The 22814-nt window shown below is 35.0% G+C and overlaps 1 protein-coding gene across 2 annotated transcripts in view; it reads left to right on the top strand.

Annotated features, from left to right (window-relative positions):
- Window positions 1-7273: 7273 nt before the first annotated feature.
- The window catches only part of LOC128223900 (influenza virus NS1A-binding protein-like), a 39091-nt gene continuing 23550 nt past the window's right edge, over window positions 7274-22814 (top strand). The window contains exon 1 of one of the 2 annotated variants that reach the window (XM_052933354.1): window positions 7274-7367. The gene's annotated coding sequence lies outside the window, so the exon portion shown is untranslated. Of the gene's footprint in view, window positions 7368-16095; window positions 16219-22814 lie in introns of those variants that run through there. The other variant, XM_052933355.1, reaches the window with a different exon arrangement.

Raw genomic sequence — 22814 nt, 5'->3', positions numbered from 1 at the left:
ATTTTATTTGTCTAAATGTATTACCGGTCTCTTTAGCAATATCCTTGTGCCTCTTTGAGTACTTGGCTTGACAGTTTGGTTTTTAATACATTGTTTTGAATGTTTTATTTGTACACAACAATGATGATGATGATGATGATGACACTATGCTATGCCAAAACCTCAACACATTTTCTTCAAACAAAAAAGGACAGTCATTCAGAATAACTTTTATTACATCATTTGAGAAAATAAACTCATACAATCAACGAAATAAACATGCATCTGTAAAATCACAAGTCATGTTATGTGTTCGTTAATTCAACTTAATAAAGAAAATAAATATTGGTTGCAGTAAGCAATGCGCATCTCTTCTAAATAAACATTCCAACAGACTGAAAAATAAATCAACACAAATGGAAAAACTGTTTGCAAGTCAGCTAGTATCTTATTTTATGCCTATCAGATTGCTATGCAAGCTGGAAGCTTACAAAATCACTCTTAAGTCTGTTGCCTAAGTAGAAACAAGTATGGACATCCTTTTCCTGAGGTCAAGAGAAAGTATCTTGGAGGTCTTGAACTCACAACCTTGAATTTGGGGCTTATCCTCTAGACCACTTTCACCTTTTTACATTTTAAAAAGCCCAGTTTACAATATGGCATTTGCAAGGATTTGCCCTATAAACAGATTTTCTGAAGTCTTAAAAATTAAACTGAACAAAATAGTTCTCCTTTATTTGGTCTGCCACTGCCATCTGTTTTTGTAGTTATCTTCCCTCCATAATATAGGAAAACCACTTTAAGCGTAGATAAATCCTTTACCATTTTACCCTTATAAAATATATGTTCAGATTTATTTAATAATCACGGACCTGTTGTGTTTTAATGTAGGTATGTAATAAAGACACTTAAATATTTACTACATTTATTCTACAAGTGTATAACATGTGAGTACATCAATAGTCTGAATCATACTGCCTCTCTGATACTTCTAGGGGTTCCACCTTGGTGCCTTAGCAGGGCGGTTACTAATTTGCATATAGAGGCGGAGCTTCTATGCTCACAACATTACAGGACCAACAGATGACTTTTGTCTTCAACTTCACATCAGTATGTAAGTCATCAAATATTTGAGATGACAAGATGTTCCACTGAACGCTTTGTTTCCATCTTGCACTCATTTTTCCAAGGTAGGCGTTGCAGTTGTGTTAGATGATTTCCATGCATTGCAGGTCAATCCTCATACAATGGCATTTTTGATTACATTCGGATTCCAGTGCCTGAAATAGAAAACAGAAAATACAACAATAATAGGAATTATATTTTCAGATCAATTATTTTAAAAGCCTGTACAACAACAGAAAAGTATTCACAAAACATTAAGTGCAACACAAATTTAAAGCTGCATCCTCACAGTTTTACTGTTCTGAAACCTTTTTTATTTTTGTCTTTAAACAAGCCAATTAGCAATTATTGTGCAAATGTATGGAAACCAGTGATATTACTCATAATTAATAATATTAGACTGCTGACATAATGTCAGATCACAGTCTTTCATATACAAGTTTGAAAATTTGGTAAAAATTCCTCCAACTAGTCATATAAGGTCACACATAATAGAACAGATTTCAATTGTTTGGAAAATATTTTTTTGCTATTGCTTTAAGCCATACAATTAATTATATGTGTAAATTTAATTTAATTACTCCTTTGGGCTTTTGAAGAATGACCAAGAAGAACTGTCAATCTGTGAGAGAGCAGCTTTTAGCTCTGGACTACTGGTAAATTAAAAAATATGAAATGAAATTGTTATCATGTTTAAATTCATCTACAATGTTGATATTTTAATACTGTCAATCCTTGTTGGTAAATTGTACAAACATGCAGGTACTTTTGGGCTTAAACCAATAGGATACTTGACTGTTAAATTATTGTCCGAATTTCGAAAATAGCACAATTATTACCTCATCTGCATTTTTTCATTAGAACAAGCCGGGAATCAGAGTCAGCTGCACCCCTGGTACCATACTCTTCTCTGAAAATGACAATAAGATTAAAATTTAAATGTCTGCATTTCATTGTCACAGTAAAAATGTCAGCATTTTTCAACGTTTCTGCATCACCACCACTTGTGGATATCATAGAATTTAGTCTTGAAAGAAAGGTGTGCTGGTTTATGCGTTCAAACTCATTTTGTGAATGAAGATCTAATTTATTTAGAGAACTATATTAGTGAACAGGGCCGAGGCATTAAATTGTGCCATTACATTAAGTTGTTCGCTACCAACACTCACGGACATATAAACCATACATCCTTGGTTAAAAGAATGTAAATTTTAATTAAAAAAATTAAAGTTAATGATATGAAATGTATGAGATACACTGAGAAAGAAAGTCTAACCTATTATCGATCTAAGTAAATTCAGATTCAGACTTATTTGTTATTAAAAAAAATCAAATAGAGTATTTGCTGTCTTAATTTTTGCCACTGATCACTGGAGCTTGTTCAAAATTGTTATTTACTATATTATAATCTGTCAAATGAAAGAAGACTTTACCCCACCCACTAAGAATTAATGACATTTCCAATTAGTTTCTCATTAGGGCTCTTTTAAAACTATTTTTATATTTTATTAAAATACAATAAGTATAAAAATAACACTTACACACAAATAAGTGGTAAAAGTTCGCTCCTCATTCTGTCTTTGGAATAACATATCTCTTGGTTGTTTGAACATCTTCTTGGTCGGCCATGTTGTTGTTGTTGTTGTTGTAGTAAATTCCTCCGTTACACTTCATCGGAGCACCCTGCTACGTGATGAGCAGGTAGTTTACGTCTTCATCTTCGTTAAGGAGGCGCGTCATTAAGAATTATTAGCCTTGTGTGTACTGGTTGCCTAACTTAAGCGCACTGCTCCTTACACTATCTTGGTAATAAGTTACGTATCGAAGAAAATGTTAAATAACTGGTTACTACTTAATATATATGTACACTAACCAGCAAGCTGGGTTTTGTTATTCAATATGACTAATGGTACATGCTAGACTTGAATTACACTGTCACTACTACTGTCCCAGCCGTAATATAGGGTACGGACACGATTATTAGTTGAGTGATCCAGACTGTTGGCTTGACACTGACTAAGTGTTCTGTTGTAATTTTCCTTTGAGTATGGCGTTTCGCTTGCAGTGTAGATCGTAGATGAGGGATCTGCTAATGTCTTCTACACTATGGACTACTTGCTCACTATTTCCAATAATGTCTTTCACCGGGCAGGCGGTGCAGTCCGTAATGCATTGTAAGAGCAACTCATTGTTTGCAAGAATGTGGTCAGCGATATTGGCATTTGTCTTAGAGGTCAAGGTATGGGACAGGCGGGATAAGTATTTCTTACGAACAAGGGCTAAAGCAGGGCAGTGTGTAAGGAAGTGTTCCCTATTTTCTGAACCAGTATGGCATAGGGGACAGGAAGGATTAACATCATGCTGATTGAACTTATGTTTGTTTGCTTGTAGTGTATATGTGCCTGTAAGCACCCGGGCCTTAACAACAGCTTCTCTTACTTGGCGTGGATTGTCATCAATGGATCGCCACAGAGGGTGAGGGGTAGAAGCTGGTTTGTCTTGGATTTTGAAGTATTTCAAGGAAGATTTTGTGTGCTGGTCTTCAACCCATTTGTCTCTCCAGTATTTGTCTACTGCGTCTTTTACAGTGTTTTTCCATACTTTGGGTGATGGAGGGGCTTGGAGCAATTCGAACGCCGAGGGCAGGTTGTATTTGTTGAGTATTTGTCTTGTGCCTATAAACCAGCTGTGGCTGTCTGCGTCTTTGACTGCTAGCTGCCTCTTGGCTATTGCATACTCGGTTGTTTCTGGGCTTCTACAGATGTTACTGAAAAGTGTCAGAGCGTTAACCTCGATTTGAGAAGTGATTGGCGTGGCTCCCAGCAGGGAGTAGACAGGGATTGAAGAACAACGATCGGGGAGGTACTGGATTTGTCTTAATACTTTCAATTCAAATTTTTCCAGTTGCTGTAGGTCTTTTTGGGTCAACTTGACTGACTCTAGTCCATATATGATTCTGGGTCTGGCAAAGGTTTTGTACATATGAAACGAAGTAGTTGGGTTAATTCCATTTCTACCATGGAGGCCAGCTCCCATTAGCGCGTATAATGCACCTCTACCAGTGGCAATTCTGTCTGGGATATTCTGTTGTAATTGTTGGTGGCGTTGTATACCTAGATGTATTGTGCTGGTTGTTTCTTTTACGACCCCTTCTCCTATGTTCCAACTTTCGGGAGTTCTTCTATTTGGAGTGTTGAATATTACTATTTCACTTTTAGTAGTGTTAATGTTGGCTCTATCTTTACAGTTGAAGTGGTGTACTATTTGTAATGCAGCAGACAGATCTATTGGGTCTGTGGCTAGTAGAGCAATGTCGTCGGCCACGGTTGGCGCACCCGCAAATACTGTGCCTATTTTTGCACCGATTTTACTCTTGTCTAGTGCGTCTAGTATGTCATTGTTGTAAGCTTTGTAGAGCGTTGGTGATAGTTTGGCCCCTTGCCTGATCCCCTGGCGTACAATGAAAGGGTCACTTGTGTTGCCTTGCCATTTAACTTTGGTGGGGGCGTTTGTTTGGAGGTCTCTCAATATACTCCAGGCGATAGGCGGTAATCCCAAGTGGAACAGCTTTCTGAAAAGTCCATGATGGACTATTTCCTTACTACCCTTATTATATCCGAGGCCATATCTTGATACTAGCCGAGGAGTTCCGATTGAAGTCGGACAAGTAACATAAGCACTGCTGAGCTTTTTAGACCGAACGAGAATTCGGCGACCCGTCTGTCGCTACTATCGTGACTTAGTTCGTACAGTGAAATATATTATATGTAGTGCAGGAATTTGCTAAAGTCACCCTATTATGTCACGTGTATATATAAACATGATTATCAAGTGGCTTTGGACGCTCGTGTGCCCTGTATTCTTTAAACAACGTGGTTGTCCGGTAAGCGCAGTGGTTATTGCACCCGCTTCTCACCAAGGCGACTCGGGTTCGATTCCCGACCTGGGCGCATGTGAGTTTGGTTAGTGGTCACCAAGCCGGACAAGTGGGTTTTCTCCGGGTATTCCGCTTTCCCCCACAACACAAGACAAAACTGGGGGGGGGGGACTGTCTACAACAGGAATCCAAATAAAACTGGTGTACGCGTCAAGATTTGAATAGTTATGTACTTTTTCGGGGTATATTTTTGACGTAGCCTCGACGTCGGACTCCGACATGTTCTGTAATGGCTTTAACGTGGGATTTTACAAAGTGGTTTGACGTCAAAACCCGACGTTTAGGCGACGTCGCAATAACGACCAGACTATCCACCGGTTCGACATTCTTTTCAGATATCTTGTTGCTTCACATGAATGTTAAATTGAGATCAACTTTTTTTCTTTTATAACCAACGTTAATTACTTTGACACATTAATTTCTCTCCGCTGTTACCACAAACTGCGACCTGACGCGAGCGCTGTGCCAGAAGCACAGATGCAGGCAATAAGCACAAGCTCAAAGCAACTAACTTACATACAGTTTTAATATTTGTTTTCATAAATTACATATTTCTGATCATTTTCGAGATATTTTGAAACTGAAGTTTCAAATCATGAAATGAACTAAGTAAATTAAAATCAAGGGATTTGATAAATGTGTTCAAGAAGAAAGATAGGACTTCACCAGCATGGTCATATATATATATATATATATATATATATATATATATATATATATATATATATATATATATATATATATATATATATATATATATATATATATATATATATATATATATATCATGTATATATCATGGGAACGATCTTTTTTTCTAATCGGTTCAAAATCTTTCATAAACTTTTCAATGTATATATTAAGAGTGTTCAAGTTTATCAAATATATTATTTACAATTAAGCTACAGTGTACCAATACCGGCACATATACGGGGATAACATCGTAGATATCAGATGAAAATTCTTTTAGACTGGCGCCCGACGAGTATCCCACGACAAGAATACGTCTTAAACAACGTGGAACGGACGTCAATATTTGCCCACGTCGCCTCGACGTAGGATTTTGGTCGGCCACGTCATGACCAGAATCACATGTCGAGCGACGTCATACCGACGTCGGGTTAATAATTGGAGCTACATGTAACTGTATATTCGCATTAAATATGGAATTCCTCCTGGAACCCAAAACAAAATAATCAAACCCCTCTTTATTATGTCATTTATCGTAAAACGCTAATGTCTATAAAACAAGGCCAGGACATTAGGAGCGCCGACTTATTAAATTCTTCGCGACGGTTTTTATGTGTTGTGAAGCACAAACGTCTTTGTAATCAGCCCACGAACGATAATGAAAGTAACGCTTGTAATAATTTACACGTTCGATTCCTCATTCTCTTTTACATAAATTCAGTCTTTAAACCTTAACAAATAGAGGTTTTGAGTTGCATGTCCATGGAAAACAGTTTATGGACCAGTTTTTTAGTAAAATTCATTATTTCGAGACCATTACTAATTTCCAAAGTATATGTAAGGAAAGTCGACATGTGGCGGGGAATTGCAGTCATTTACAGTGCATGTCCCTTTTGGCAATTGAATACACCTATAAGTCGTTTAAATCGTGTTGGGACGCATGGCGTGGCCGATAATACAATAAAAAACTGTAGGGACAAGTCTGGGAGTCAAAAGTTATATAATAAACCCTGTTTAGAGGCACCAATCAGGGGTCCTAAACGACAATGAACGAGAGACACAAACGTATGAACACCACATATATACAAAATTAAACACCACACACCACAATTCAGCTAATTGGGACGGGATGGCCACTTTATACTCTGAAACAAAAATAACTCAGTAAATCTTACTGTCTTACGATTGACATGCGTTGGTTAAAGCTGATTGCGATGACTTAGCTCTCAACTATGTACAAGTTTATTTGTGTGTGGTGCTTTATTCCGCTTGCTAGGGGATACACGGTATATCTTAATAAAATTTAACTCGGATGGCATTATTGGTCAAGGTATGAAATTATGATAAAATGAGTATGAGTAATTATGTCAAGCCCTAACAAATCAACTTCCCTGGCCGACACTGCCACATATAGTCTGAACTTCTAACAGTTAAACCCTTAAATGGTAAGTAGAATAAGGGGAAATAACAACTGCTTTAAATCTGAACAATTTAATTGGTGTTCTTTTGCCTTTAATCGATTAGTTTAATTTAAGTGACGTCATAAACGACAAAACGTGCTTGTTGACATTTGGGGACATTTAGCAACCGCGACTTCCATGTGTTGTATCAAACCTGCTATTTCTCCATTAAAAAGGTAACTTTTGATGTTTTCAGCTGTTTAGATAATTTCTATAGTACATGCTTTACCAACTATTTGACTTTGATATTCATGACATTCTATTTTCTATTCATGTATCAGCATAATTTATCAGGCCCATAGTGTCCGTCAACACTGACAACCTTGAAAATAGAATATTTTTTTGTCAACCATGTCACTGTTTGGCTTATCAGGTCCTCGTCAGTCACAGATCGTGTGTTTTTGCATTTTTCTCGTCTTTGATGCCTTGATAATGATTGTGATTATTTTGTTGAATGGCAAAATACATGAGTTTCTTCACGACTTTTGGCGGCATTTTTTTATAATTTTTTTTTACTGTATCTAAATTTTGTCTATTTGTCAACCCCTCTTCTGGCTAGTGACCACAATGGGGCCACGAATATTTGATACCGATTTTCATAATAATCGTATTTTAATAAAGCTTCGCGCATATAGATCAATACCAGTGTGACACGATATTGAATAAACAGGTCACTATGTCATAATTAAACCTGTGACCATCTAGCTAATTGGCGTGTGAATGGCGTAAAAACAGTCGGCGGATTATTCAAGACCGGTGAGATGAAGAAGAGGCAATAGGACAATAAATATTTGTATCGTGTTTGATCTTTCAAAAACTGTAGTTCATTGTGATAACTAAAATTACTCGTTAAAATAGAAATGTCATTAAAAAGCCAGCAATATGTTACTGTATTATTTCAAACTCGTCACATTAAAGTTTGACTTGAAAATGGACGTTCCAAATCAGCTTAAAAGTTTTAAATTTCCAAAGAGATTTTTTGGCACTAAAAAAACTGAACACATGGCATTCAACTTGCAATGGTTCCAAAGTCACTCATGGCTTCACTATGAAGAGGTAAACTGCGCTAATTTGTTATTTAACATACATTGTGAGACTGCACAAATATGAATAAACGTTACTTAAATATAATAGTTTTGTATCTATCAGCTATTTTAACCGGGAAAGGTTTAGATGAAAACATGAAAATAAAACCTGAACTCACTGGAAATCAAGTTTTTCAATGCTTAAAATTGAAAAAAAATCTCGACGTTAGGGGACACCCATCCCCAACCCACCCCTTCTGCGGCCTCCATGTCAATTTCCTTCCTACGCGCCTGACACTTAGAGGTCAAAGGTCATATGATTACAATTTCTGTCCGCTTAACATCTCTTGAACATCTTAAAGGATTTTGTAATAACTTGCCACAAATATTCATCATATTGAGACAATGTGCAGAGTGCATGTTACAATCAGCTCGGTTCAAGGTCAGTGTCAGATTTTGAGGCCAAAGGTCATATGACTATAATTAGACTATTTTTTGTGTCCTCTCCATATATCTTCAACCCCTTGAAGGATTTTGAAATAACTGATGATAAATGTTCACTATATTAAGACAATGTGCAGAGTGCGTGTTTCAACCAGCTGGGTTCAAAGTCAACGTCTGACGTTGAAATCAAAGGTCATATGAATGTTATAAGGCTATCATGTGTGTTGGCTCCATATCTCTTGAACCCTTTGAAGGATTTTTAAATAACTTGCCACTAATGTTCACTTTATTGAGATGATGTGCAGAGTGCAATCGGTTCAAGGTCAAGGTCACACTTAGAGGTGAAAGGTCATATGGCTATGTATAGAATCCGATGTCATCCATATTTGGTATATTATAAGAAAAGTTTATGAAGACCTTTCATTGGATTGCATTTGGGGCCCTTGGTCAAGGTCAAGGTCACTGTAAATAAAAATAGAAAAACGGTTTGTTCTGAATACATTTAGTTAGGCTTGACTTATTGCGACCACACTTGGTATAAAGGAAGAGTTTGTGAAGCTAGGTTATAAGATTAATGCTCATCATTGTTTGGGCTGGAGGGTGATGTTGCTCTCCTATGATATGGAATAATTTTAGTTAGGTTTGACATTTAGTGACCAAACTTGGTATGTAGAATGAGATTATGGGGGACTTTCATGGAAAAGCATTTGGGGCCCCTAGGGTCAAGGTTAATGTCACTGTAACTAAAAATAGGAAAACAGTTGAAACTGAATCTCACAATGAAGGCTGAAGTTCTTCACTCAGGGCATTAAAAAATACATTTGGTTCAGGTTACCTGACTCTTCCTATGAAATTGGCACTGACCCTACAGTTTTTATAGTCAGTTGGAGTTAATAAATATACATTTATATATATACATATATATTTTTGTATATTCTTATAAGTGTGTTAGTTCTAATAGGTAGCACTTTTCTCTTACGATGACAATTACATTCTTATATAAAGCCTAATAAAAAAAGCCTATCTACTCTACCTGTTTTTGAAAATGATCTAAACCTTACCAAACCATTTTTCTGATTTTTGGCCCAATCATTAAAAACCTCCTTTCATGGCATTGTTGTGTGTTTTTTTCTTAATCCAGGTTTGTTTTAGCACATATGGAACCAGATTGAGAGCTGCAAATTGTATACAGCAATAGAGGCATCTTTTTCTAATATATATATATATGTATATATGGAAGTAACACTGTCACTTGTTTTGATAGAAAGGTCATTTGCTTTGACCTCCATGTTTGTATTGTGGAGGCTTTTAATAACCCAAGTTCAAGTTCAAGTTCAATATTTTATTTGCTAAAGGCCACCGGCCCAAGACAACAAATATGTATATTACAAATGTGCAAAAGCAACAATGGTAACATCGGTTGAACAATTTACAATATAATACAAACACAATTACAAAACAAACAAATGAGAGAAAAATCCCACAAGAAACCAACAAGAGAATGGAAAAAAGAACAAAAAAACAAAAAAAAAAACAAAAAAACACAAAAAAAAACACACAAAAAAAACACGAAAGCTAAAGAGTTAAGAAATAAAGAAGTGCAAGTCGGAATACAGATTCGAATGTGTAGCATGCATTAAATACCTTTTCGAAACGAAATAGAAGGGATCTAAAGAGTACACATTGTAATCAAATACTATACACAATACTCTAGCACAGGAAACATCCCTGCAATAACTTGCATCCCGTCTAAGTAATCGAGACGTCACCCACGTAGGTGTGGTTGATCTAGTGGTACCCACCGATACGTCAGGCACACATCTCAAAGGCCCCCGAGATCACAAGTAATTACAGATGTTACACAATTAATATCATTACCGAACAAAAGTACACAAGTTACTGAGGTAAGTATTAATTTTACTTATAACATTTTTACAACGCTTGTAGTAAAGTATTTCTATGTTGCATAGCAAAGTATATATACATAGCAATATCCCTTAACAAATTTTCATTTTTTGTACGCATCAAGATGATACAATTGTTAAAAGTGGCATTTTCATAATATTTCCTTGGTAAATATGTTTTTCTAATATTAGAGTAAAAAGGACATTTGAGCAAAAAATGGTATTCTGTTTCAATAACATTTTTACATAATTTACAAAACCTTTGATCACGATGAATATTAGAGTATCGACCATATTCAATCTCAAGGTTATGTGATGAGCATCGGAAACACGCAAGAGCATTTCTATATTTGCGTATATTGACGCAGTCTAAGTAAATTTCATGGCACAAACTTGATTTAAAACAAGAGTAAAATTTAAGTTTTTCAGAATCTATAATAGAAGAATGCCATTCCTGGCGATACTGGTCATTAAGTGATTGTTTCAACAAAGCAATGAAATGAGATTCATTCAATACTTCTTGGTTATACCAAACGTATCCAAATCCACAACTAAGCAATATATTCTTTACATATGTCACCCAATTCCTATGACCATGTTGGTCTGCCATCATAAGCATACTATAAGCCTTTTTAATATATCTGTCATCTCCTACCTTCAAAATTCTAATCCAGTAATTAATAACCCGCTTTACAGATTCAATATACATAGGAAAACGACCACACTCGCCTAATACAGCAACATTTGTAGTTTTTAGTGGTAAACTCATATAGCGCTTACAGGCATTAATGTGGACTTGTTCTACCACACATAATCGTTCTACACCCCAAATCTCTGAGCCATATAACAATACTGGTGCAACTTTGCTATCATATATCTTAAAAAATGAAGATTTAGATAATTGGCCATACTCATATAGTTTTGACAAAATAGATATTAGAATTCGTTTTGATTTGTTTGCTTGTTCCCCTGCCATTTTTGGTAGAGATAACTGCCTCGTTAAGGTGACGCCGACATATGTAAAACTATTTACAACCTCTATTGATTCACCGCGATAATACCATTTTTCGGCTTTTGATAGTATGCCCCCATTTTTAAAAACCATAATTTTACTCTTTTTGGTGTTAACGAATAGTTTATATTCGACACAAAAGTCACAGAGTGCATTTAATAAACGCTGGAGACCACATGGGGTATCTGCTAGGATAGCAAGATCGTCCGCAAAGAATAAAGAATTTATAAGTGTTCTGTCTGGAAAAAATTGTATTCCGTTGTATTTTGGTGGTTGTATAAGGCTTATAAAGTCATTTATAAACAATATAAAGAGTATAGGAGAGGCCATGCATCCTTGTTTTAAACCTTGGGGACAATCAAAACTGTCTGATATTTCACCTGTTGGAGAGCGAACTCGGGCTTTCACACATTTGTACATTGAAGTAATTGCATAATATAGTCGTCCGGCAATGCCATTTCTTAACAATATATTAAATAGGCGTATTCTATCAACAAAATCGAAAGCTTTTTGAAAATCAACAAATGCCACATAAAGCTTTCTGCCCTTCATAGATAACTGACGTTGTGCCAATGCATATAGAATAAAAGCATTGTCCGTAGTGCGGTATCCCTCTCTAAATCCGGCCTGAGATTCGGAAATCTGGTTGTAAATATTTACATAAAAAGTAATACGTTTACATAAAATACTAGTATATATTTTACTTAGTACGTTTAACAACGAAATGCCCCTGTAGTTATCAGTAGAGTTTGTATCACCTTTTTTAAATATAGGGATTATAACAGCTTCGCACCATTGATTCGGGTATACTCCAGTAATAAATATCCTGTTAAAGAGATTACTCAACAATGGAAGAATATGATGTATACTGTGTATGAAGCATTCTGGCACCAAACCATCATTTCCGCCACTTTTTCCAGTTTTAAGCCCTTTTATGGCTCGAATAATTTCGTCATCTCCAATGCTTGCATTTAAGATTGTGTCTGTTATTTCATTAGTTTCAATGTCTGTTACTTCTGGAAATGTCTTTTCCGTCGTATCAGTGTCTTTAAATAGATTTTCAAAGTGCGTTTTCCACTCTGCAATAGATATATTATTTTCAGTTCGTCGAGTGCTGAATAGACGCTTAAATTTAAACCAGAAAGATTTAGTGTCATTGCAATTATCTATCAGGTCGTTTAGTACAGATTCATTAAAATCTCTTTTTCTTTTGTCACAATGATCTTTATAATCCTTTCTTGCTATTACGTAAGCTTGCAAATTTATATCTGACCTATCTCTCCTAAATTTACGTAACATTTTCTGTTTATGATACTTAAGCGATTTGCATGTTTTATCAAACCACTTTGTCTTTCGAGTGTTAGTAAATACAAAAGTACGTTCACAAACTTCACTACATTGTTTCAGTGCTTTTGTAAATAAGTTAACAACGATATCTATGTCCAACTCGTAATCATTTACTTGCGATTCAAAGGTCACGGTGAACTCGTCATTGAATACAAGTTTCAATTCTGTATCAAATAAAAGTTGATGATCAGGATCAAACACATATTTTGTGGACTTTTTTTCTTGTGATGGCTGACTATCATTATATATTTTTCTGTCACGGATACGTATTTTCAATTGCAATGGAAAGTGATGCGATTCCGTTCGGTCACCTATAATAAAATCGTCGATTATATTAACAATGTCATCCGTATATAGGCAGTAGTCCACAACACTACTGCCGTTTTGGTTAATGAATGTAAACTCGCCGATATCCTTATCGTTATGTAGACGCCCGTTTGCAATTCTGATGGCATTGTTTTTACAAAAGTTTATAAGATTAAGGCCAAAAGTGTTTGTACTTTTATCGTTCGAAGTTCTAGGAATGATATGTGAATCATCAATAAAGTCAGCATACGGTTCGGATTCATCGACATAGTTGTCTAAAGTCAAATAGTCTTTACGGAGCCCAGTTCTTGCATTTAGGTCACCCAAAACTAAGAAGTGTGTATTTGTCATGATATTGTAGTTAAGTAATGTATTTTCTAGTAATTCAATACCTTTATAGGCCAATCCCGCGTAAAACGGTGATTGTTCTGGTGGTAAGTATGTAAAACATAATGTGATGTCGTCATTCGTATCCGTCATGGACTTGTCTATTTTTAAAAATACTGCGAAAAGACAATCCCCGTGTATTCTTGTTACGTTTACTTTATGTATCGTTTTGTAATATATTACTATTCCTGCCATTGCTCTACCATGATCATGCTTTCTAATAGCTGGACAGAAAAAAACGCTATAATCGTTTGAAAATAAAGGAATGTCGCTCTCATGTTCGACCCACGTTTCTAATAGACATATTACATCAAAGCTTGACAAGAACTTTATAAATTCCTCATCAAGTATCTTATTTAATAATCCATCAATGTTCCAGGTGATAATGTGTAGAGATGTTGTGTCTTGGCTTCGGCCGAATTCCTATATATGTTCAATCTGATCTTCGCCATTCTGGTCATTTGTTTCAATAACCGCGTTTGTTTGCATATAATCACTTTCCGTATGTTCTGTCTGATCTTCGCCATCATGCATACTGATAGCCATAACCGCGTCTTGTCGCATGTAATCATTTTCATTATGGATGGCAGGCACTACATTTTCATGCAATGTTCGCCTTGCTTGTTTGTATACTCGTCCGTTCGCGTTATCGTTAATTTGTTCATTGTTATCCTTCACATTTAGTTTACCGCGATAATAATATCCGCGCTTGCCTTGGTCTTGTAATCGTTTTAATGTACTCCTCTGTTTAAATGTTAGGTCGTCGCCAATTCTAATACCATTCTTCCGTAGATCTTCACGGCCTTTATAGATTCGTAGTTTGTCATCATCGTAACGGAATGTCACCAGCGTCAAAGGCTGTTTGCCATCTTTAGGTTCACCAATAGATTTGATCTGCTTTATATCATCATTTATCCATGTATCCCTAGGGCTGGCCACGTTAAGGACATGCACTATAACCGCTTTCTTCAAGGATCCAGTTGTTATAGGCTCGCTGATGGGCAAGTTAAATATTCGCATGTTGGCCTTTAAATTTTCACGTTGGAGTTGTTCAATACTATTTTCTAGATCTTCAAATTTGGACATGTTCTCACTAAAATCCCTGTGTACTTCGTCAACATCTTGCTGTAAGGTCTCAGTACAATCTCTAACACTATTAACATCGCCTTTAATATTCGATATTTCTACCTTTAGGCGCCTGTTTTCGAATTTAACTGCTTTTATTTCAGCCAATGCAAACTCACATTTTTCATTTACGTTCCTTACTTCAGTTTTAACACCAGCTATTTCATGTTGAACAGCTTTGATTTCGGACATTATACCACTTATAGCATTTAGAATTCGTGCTTCTCCTTCTTCTGTAACAGGACCTGGGTTAAGCTCAATGTCACCGCACAATAATAGTAACTGGTCCTTTATATTAAGTTTCCAGACAGATGTATCCGTTACCGATTGCTGCAACTCACGGAAAATGGTGTCCCTAGATTTTGTGGGGTAAATAGAGGTGTCACAAAACCATGGGTTCTCATCGCAATAGTTGTCGACCGCATTTTCAACGAAATGTATCCCTGCTATGACACCAAGCATAGACGCACACATGAAGAGAGCCCATGTACAGCAGACAAAAGTTTGTAGATGAATGTCACTGCTTTTGCAAAAGGGGGTATAACGCTCATATTTAATCCTTTGGAGCCTCGCCTTTTGACAAAAACTTCCAATCCGTCTTCTATATGTAACGATATCAACACCCATAATTAGGACAGTTCGTGGTCCAACATGTATTCCATAGAGACACTAAGGGGTGAACATCAATGGGCTACAGTGGTAAACCGTTTACTGTTAGCCGTTCACTGCTTGCCAATTAGTCGTCAATTTGTCGTCATCGAAATAAACTTGGATGTAGTTGATAAAAAACAACAACAACAAAAACATGACTGTAAAATAAACAACCAATGAAGACAGATATAGTTTTTATCACATGCTTTATCCTATTTCTGCTTTAATATGTATAAAATTATCACAAATACCATTTCATTGCTCTATTAGTCTGGAAATAGTTGTATTATCACTCCCCATGTTTGTAAACAACTTAAATTGGCTAATTAATTGCTTAGTTGGCAATATTCCAGCAAGTCCTGGTTTTTTTATCTTATGACAAAGATTTATTTGAATAAAGTTGTTCAATGTCTATATTAATATTAAGATTTTGTGAAAAAACATTTTGAAGATGTTCAGAACTTATTAAAAAATATGCTACATTATAAGCCTAAAAATGTTAAAAATTGATACATTAGAGTAGGGAATCTTATTTTTCATTTAAAAGTCTAAATCAGAATTATTCAGATGAAATATTTTTTATAGAAAAAACACTCATTGAGCTATGGACCTCAGTATTACTATTCTCTGATGACCTCAAACCATATTGAATCATTGTATGCTTGTCAGATCTGACTGGCTGTTGAACTGTCCCACATGTAAGCGAGATTATGAGCAACCTCAAGACAGTGTGTGCTTATTCACTACACAGTCTTATCTGGCGTGTAGTTTTTGCCTGGTGAAGGACAACAATATTATTATTTTTAAGATAATGGAATAAAATCAGGTAAACCATTCTTTAAGGTATTGCGTTGCTGGAGGTTTTAATTTATTAATCATTGCCAGAGATCTTTCTTTGGAATTGGTCTCTTAAGAAAAATAATAAGATATTTTAGCTTTAATTTGCAGTCTGAGTTTTAGTTTTGTTCGGTTCTGAAAGAATAACAGATTATTCATATAAGGCTTTAAAGCTGCACATTCACAGATTGAACATTTTGATAACTTTTTTTTTTTTTTTTGTAACAAGCTAATTTATGCGAAAATGCATGTAAACCAGTCATGACTACTGACAAAAAATTAGATTGCAGATTTTTAAATCCAAGTTCAACACTTTATGTTTTATGCATTTTTCTTAAACCATTAGTAACGCTTTTAGCCATAAAACATTAGATTTCAAAAGGAAATGCATATATTTACACAAAAATTTGTTTGTTCCAAGACAAAAAATAAAAAAAGGTGGAAAAACGATAAATCTGTGCGAGTACAACTTTCAAAAACGATAAATCTGTGTGAGTACAACTTTCAAACAGCCTTGAAAATAATTTGAGTTTAAAAACTGCATCATGAAATTTATTTTTACCATTTCTACACTCATGATCTGGTGTGTTATCATCATGCACTGCTTGTTGGAGTTCACAGTGCTTAAAGTGCACTGTCTCAAAATAAGGTCAAACCACACGCTACTCACTACTCACAGTCTGCCATGATTTTTATGACAACATTTGAAAGGTTTACCACAAAGTAGAGCAGTCATTCACCCCATCTTTACATGCTTCTTGTTAAGCATAAAACATTTTTAGCATTGAGTAGCTGATGGTATGAAGTTTATTCTAAATAGTTATCTGATCTGACAGTATAGTCCTTAGAGTCATGTAGGGATTTGGGACAAAAGAAGGGCATAATATTCATAGATTTAAAATATTTAGACACAATGTGACAATGAATTCATGAATGTATAATTTCATCATTGCAAATGTGATGCATCTTCAATCATGTGGCTGACTCAGAGTGAACACTCAACCTCGTCAATTGATGACCAAATCAGTCTAGTCTCTTGAACGTGTTAAAAATGCTGGTTGCGACCGTTATTGCACGTTGCATGAGCTCAGATACCTTAGGCCAAATAAGAAAATAGGTGCGTTTCAGGTAACGCTGCCAAAAAAAATAGGGTAGGTAGGTCAGAATATTTTTTTTATTTTTTTTTTATATTTTTTTTTTTGATATATTGATTCTGTATTGAACTGTTGACTCAGAAAGTAACAAAAATAAATCATCAATTTTCAGGTTTATCAGTAGTTTTTAAACATGTTCCATGCTTCAAAGGAAACATTCTTTATTTGTCTGGTTAAATACTTTGACAATGATGGTTGGATTTCAACTACCAGTAAGTTATGGTACACCACTCTTCTATTATTTAAGACTTTCCACGGTTTTACTTTTCTTTATGCACCCTTTTGCTTTCAATCCCCCTCTGTAGAATGCTAACCTCCCTGTAACATAATTACATGAAGAGTGGGACAGCAAATTTACCATATAAGCCATCAGCCAAGGAAACCTCATTGGTGTCAAGAGGACCTGGGGGTTCAAGTTTGAAGAACAAGTAACATGCAGGATTTATTGCCAAAATTGCACACTTAAGTCTGACATATCAATCCGAAAGTCAGTATCTGACACATTTGTATCTGACAAGAAAATTTAGTTCAAGAATTGAAATATACCTGCCACACAAGCACAAACTACCCGTAATTCACCTTTGAGTTCGGACAATCTAAAAATTCGGACATCCATTATTATTTTAAAAAATAATTTATTTTAGGTACCTAATTTTCGGACACCCAAAGGACATCGACTGTAACCTAAAGTCTCACAGACAAAAATTATTGATCTTCAATGCCTGGCTAGATTACCTAACCGTATACATCACTGTGATAAGTTAGTTAGTTACTACCCATCCTAAACGATTTATTGCCTGTTGAAAAGGATGTGTGATATATTTAATGGAGGATTAAAGAAACAAAAAGGGCAATCAAGAGATTAAGAAAACACAGACATGACATGTTTGTAAAACGATCCGCCAATAAACTTTAAAACTTGTACCACACTTTTAATATAGACTTTATGAAGCAATAATCGTACAGTTATACTCATTGAAACATCAATAGAACAATAAAAGTCAACACATTCAATGATACAGGTAACTATTTAATGTGATGAATTAAAGTTAGAAATGCAATACTTAAGTTACAATCAAAAACACCACCCAGACCCATTAATCCTGCATAGCAATATCCATGCTCTCCATGAGATCCTCCTGGGTATAACTGAGAGTTATGTGACATCACACAATGTGACTGTTTGATCTGAAGCCATAAAAGGTGTTTATTCATTTCAATGCATGTATAAAATGGTGTTGAATGGGATTTTAATTAACTTGATGAAGGAGTTACACTTATAGGTAACAACCATTGATAACTACGGATAAATTAATAAGTGGTAAAATGCAGACATGAAGAAAAAAGGTAGAATTGCCATACATGTAGATAAAATGTAAAAATGGTTATTTTCTATGAATTCGGAGAACGAAAAAATTATTTATTTTAAGGTGTCCGAACTCTAAGGTAAATACATTCAGAAATCCAACTCTAATATTGTCAACTTTACGTACATACATTTCGTAACAAATGCTTTTCGTACCCAAATCACATTTTTTTCAGGGAAAAATGGTTAGGGTCGGCGGGAAAAAATAGGGTAGGTCGGGTAACCTGAAACAGACCTATTTTTTATTTGGCCTTAGCATGGTGTAAAAAGCTCTTAAATTCTTAAGTTTAATACTTTTATAAGTATATTACAATATTATAAAGCTGCTTTAAGAATTCAAAAATTCACAAAAAGTTTAGAACTCTAATCATATGATGAAATGAGTGGATCATGTGTCTGAAACTCATTTGTGTACACAACAGGGTTTCATTGTTTGCTGGTTTTTGCAATTTCATCATTATTTTGCATGCCTGGATGGTTAAAATCTAGTGTATATGCAGATCTGTATTCATACAAAATATAAAGAATTCAATACAAAATAATAGAATGCACATCAATTTTGTCTATGAAAAATGTTTAAACCACAAAATCATCGTGTGGACTAAAAATACCTCCTTTGCGAAATAAACTGCAAATATAATATTTTTACGTTAATCAATTTCTGATTGAACTTAACTTTCTGCCAAATGTTATTGTGTCTCATTGGTACACTTTGACTGGGAGCACTCCGAGCCTGACTTAATGAAATTTAGTGTTATCAGGATCCCTGCATGGAGTCATCATTACTGTTGTTAATGCTGGAGTTGAAATCAATTGCCAGTAATTGGAATAAAAAGATCTCAGACATAAATGAAGTTCAAAGGCACAAAAAGCCATGAACATTATGAAAGGCATCCAATTTCAAACCTTTTTAGCTCGACTATTCGAAGAATAGGTGGGCTATACTACTCGCCCCCGCGTCGGCGTCCGGTTAAAGTTTTGAGCAAGTTGGGATTTTCACTTATAAGTAGTGATGGGAATCGGTTCCAGCTTTACTATCGATGATCGGTTCCACTCAAGTAACCGATTATTGATAGTACAATCGGTTTGACCATTTCTAAGTATACCTTAAATGTAGTAGTATTTGTAGTATTTTGTACAATAAGTTAATAACTCATAATCATTTTAAACTAAGCTTATGTTATACATGTAAATGTACCATGTTTGAAGTAGTTGTTTTTTCTTTTATTACTATGAGCCAAAATAATACTGTAATAATCAAACTGCTTCACTTTACAGTCTGAGTTTTATGTTGCATCAAAGTCTTAGTCTCGGAATGTAGACTGTCATATAGTACAACTGTCATGCCTTGTTTACCCAAGTGGTTTGTTGACAACACCTAATGCAAACATATGCATTAAATCAATTAGGCCTAAAAAAAAATTACATTTGGTTCGGGTTACCTGACCCTACCTACAGAATAGGCGCCGACCCTACCGTTTTTATAGTCAGTTTGAAAAAAAAAATGAAAAAAAAAAAAAAAAAAAATTGTTTTTTTTTTAATTGCTTTCAATATGTAGTTTAAACCTTAAATGCTTATACAGAAGATAGCTTTAACACCATTCTCCAATGATGAAAATGATATTCTTATATAAAGCCTAATAAAAAAAAATTAAAAAAAAGCCTACCTACCCTACCTATTTTTGAGAAGGATGTAACCCTAACCAAACAAATTTTTTTTTTAGGCCTTACTAGTTTTATTTCTGAATGAACAAACAACAAAAAAAGTAACAAGACCATGTAAAACATTTTCACAACCAAATAACTACTGGTTCATTAACTTAACTTCTTAAGGCATGGCAAGCTTAAACAACACTAATTTGAGTGAATTTGACAGCTATATTTCATTTTCAATTTTAATTAAATTTTGTTAAATTTACTGATCAATTGAAAAAAAAAAGCGAACATTCTTTCTGACCATCGTATCAAATGTTCCAACGTGCTAATTGCATTGCCAAAACAAAAAGAAAACAGTCTGTATTTAGAACGAAAGGAAAAGTTTGACAGCCAACCTTTGTTTGCATATTTCTTGTTACAAAGCCAGCACACGGCATAATCCATATCTAGATTTTCTTTGGTATGTGGGCCTGGCTTTTTTTGTTGAAGCCGAAGTGAGTCCATACTCTCGATCTGGCTTTGCCTCCAGGATAGGGAAATATTTCGTCTTCGAGATTTGGCGCTTGGTCAGCCATATTGTTTAACGATAAAAAATGAACAGCTCCAAATGTATAAATAAAGCAAAAGAAAATAGGCGGTAATGAACCGATGATCGCTTATGACCATATACAATCGATTGTTGCCAACTTTTGGGACAACCAATCGATTTTCGATTATAATCGATCATCGGAACATCACTATTTATAAGTCCAATACCCTACATTCAATTGACTTATTACTTCACACAGTTGTTCAGGGCCATCACATGATGAGGTTAGATAACTCCATATTATTCTTTACACAGATTATGGCCCCTGATTGACTATGGAACTTAAGTTAAAGTTTTAGGGCAAGTTGGAATATTTATTAATAACTTCTATATCCTTTGTTTAATTGACTTAATACTTCACACAGTTGTTCAGGACCATCACACAATGAGGTCACATAACTCCATATTATCCTAAATACAAGTTATGGCCCCTGATTGACTTAGGTTAAAGTTTTAGGGCAGGTTAAAGTTTTAGTGCAGGTTAAAGTTTTAAGGCAAGTTGGGATTTTCACTTAAAACTCCAATACAATTCATTCAATTGACTTAATACTTCACACAGATATTCAGAGCCATCACATAATGAGGTTAGATAACTCCATATTATATTTTATACAATTTTCGGCCCCTGATTGACTATGGAACTTAGGTTAAAGTTTTAGGGCAGGTTGGGATATTGTTTAATAACTTCTATACCCTTCATTCAATTGACTTAATACTTCACACAATTGTTCAGGACCATCACCCAATGAGGTTACATAACTCCATATCCTTAATACTAGTTACAGCCCCTGGTTGACTTGGGTTAAAGTTTTAGGCAAGTAAAAGTTAAGGGCAAGTTGGGATTTTAATAAAAAAAACTTCTATACCGTTCATTAAATGCACTTAATAAAATTCAAAATTATTTATGACCATCTTACAACAAGAAACATAACTCCGTTTTAAGCCTAAATACAAATTATGGCCCTTGATTTTTTTTGATTTTTTTTTATTTTTTTTTATTTTTTTTTTAATTCCTTTGAAAGGCATATTTGTATATTCTTAACCACATTTTCATAACTGGAAATCAAGTTATTTGAATGACTTGTGTCATTGTTTGGGCGGGCTGGTGGGAGGGCAGCATCAAAGTCACCTTATGTATCGAATAATTTTAGTTAGGTTTGACATAGAGAGACCAAACTTGGTATTATTACATCGTTATTGTATTTTAAGTCAAAGCGGCGTAGTCAAGCGCGCTGTCTTACGATGGCTCTTGTTGAATAAAAGAATCTTTTGTTTTAATCAACACGTCTATCTAATCGGCTATTATAAAAGCTATCTCAGGGTTCAAATTTAGACTCGCATACTCGCAAAATGCGAGCGACATTTGCAAATTGCGAGTGACTTTTATTCAAGCTCGCAAAATTCTGCAAGTGGCTTTTTCTAGACCACAAAATGTTAAAAGGAAAGAAGAATAAACATGAACTTAACTCCACTACGTAGTCGAGTGTAAACAGCCTATAGGTGGCATGTTTACACTACCAGTATAAAGAATACAGTACGGAATCACGCTCTAGTAAGTTTCAAAAATAGAACAAATATGGAAAAGGCCGAGTTTTATCTCTAATCTTTCCGGGATGCTCCGAGGCGTGCATAATACAAAGTGAATACGAATGACAAAATCACCTAGCTATATCATTGGCTAAATTTAGCGCTTTTGCGCACTATATGTAAATCCCATCATCCTTTGAATATATTTTCGCCCAACTGGCAAAATGAATAGACTTCGTTGATCGATATATTTCATGGTCCAAAGTATCCACGCTACATATACTGATGCTTTT

The sequence above is a fragment of the Mya arenaria genome, chromosome 17 (genome assembly GCF_026914265.1).
Source record: "Mya arenaria isolate MELC-2E11 chromosome 17, ASM2691426v1".
NCBI classification, from domain to species: domain Eukaryota; kingdom Metazoa; phylum Mollusca; class Bivalvia; order Myida; family Myidae; genus Mya; species Mya arenaria.
This window is presented reverse-complemented; position numbering and strand designations above follow the sequence as displayed.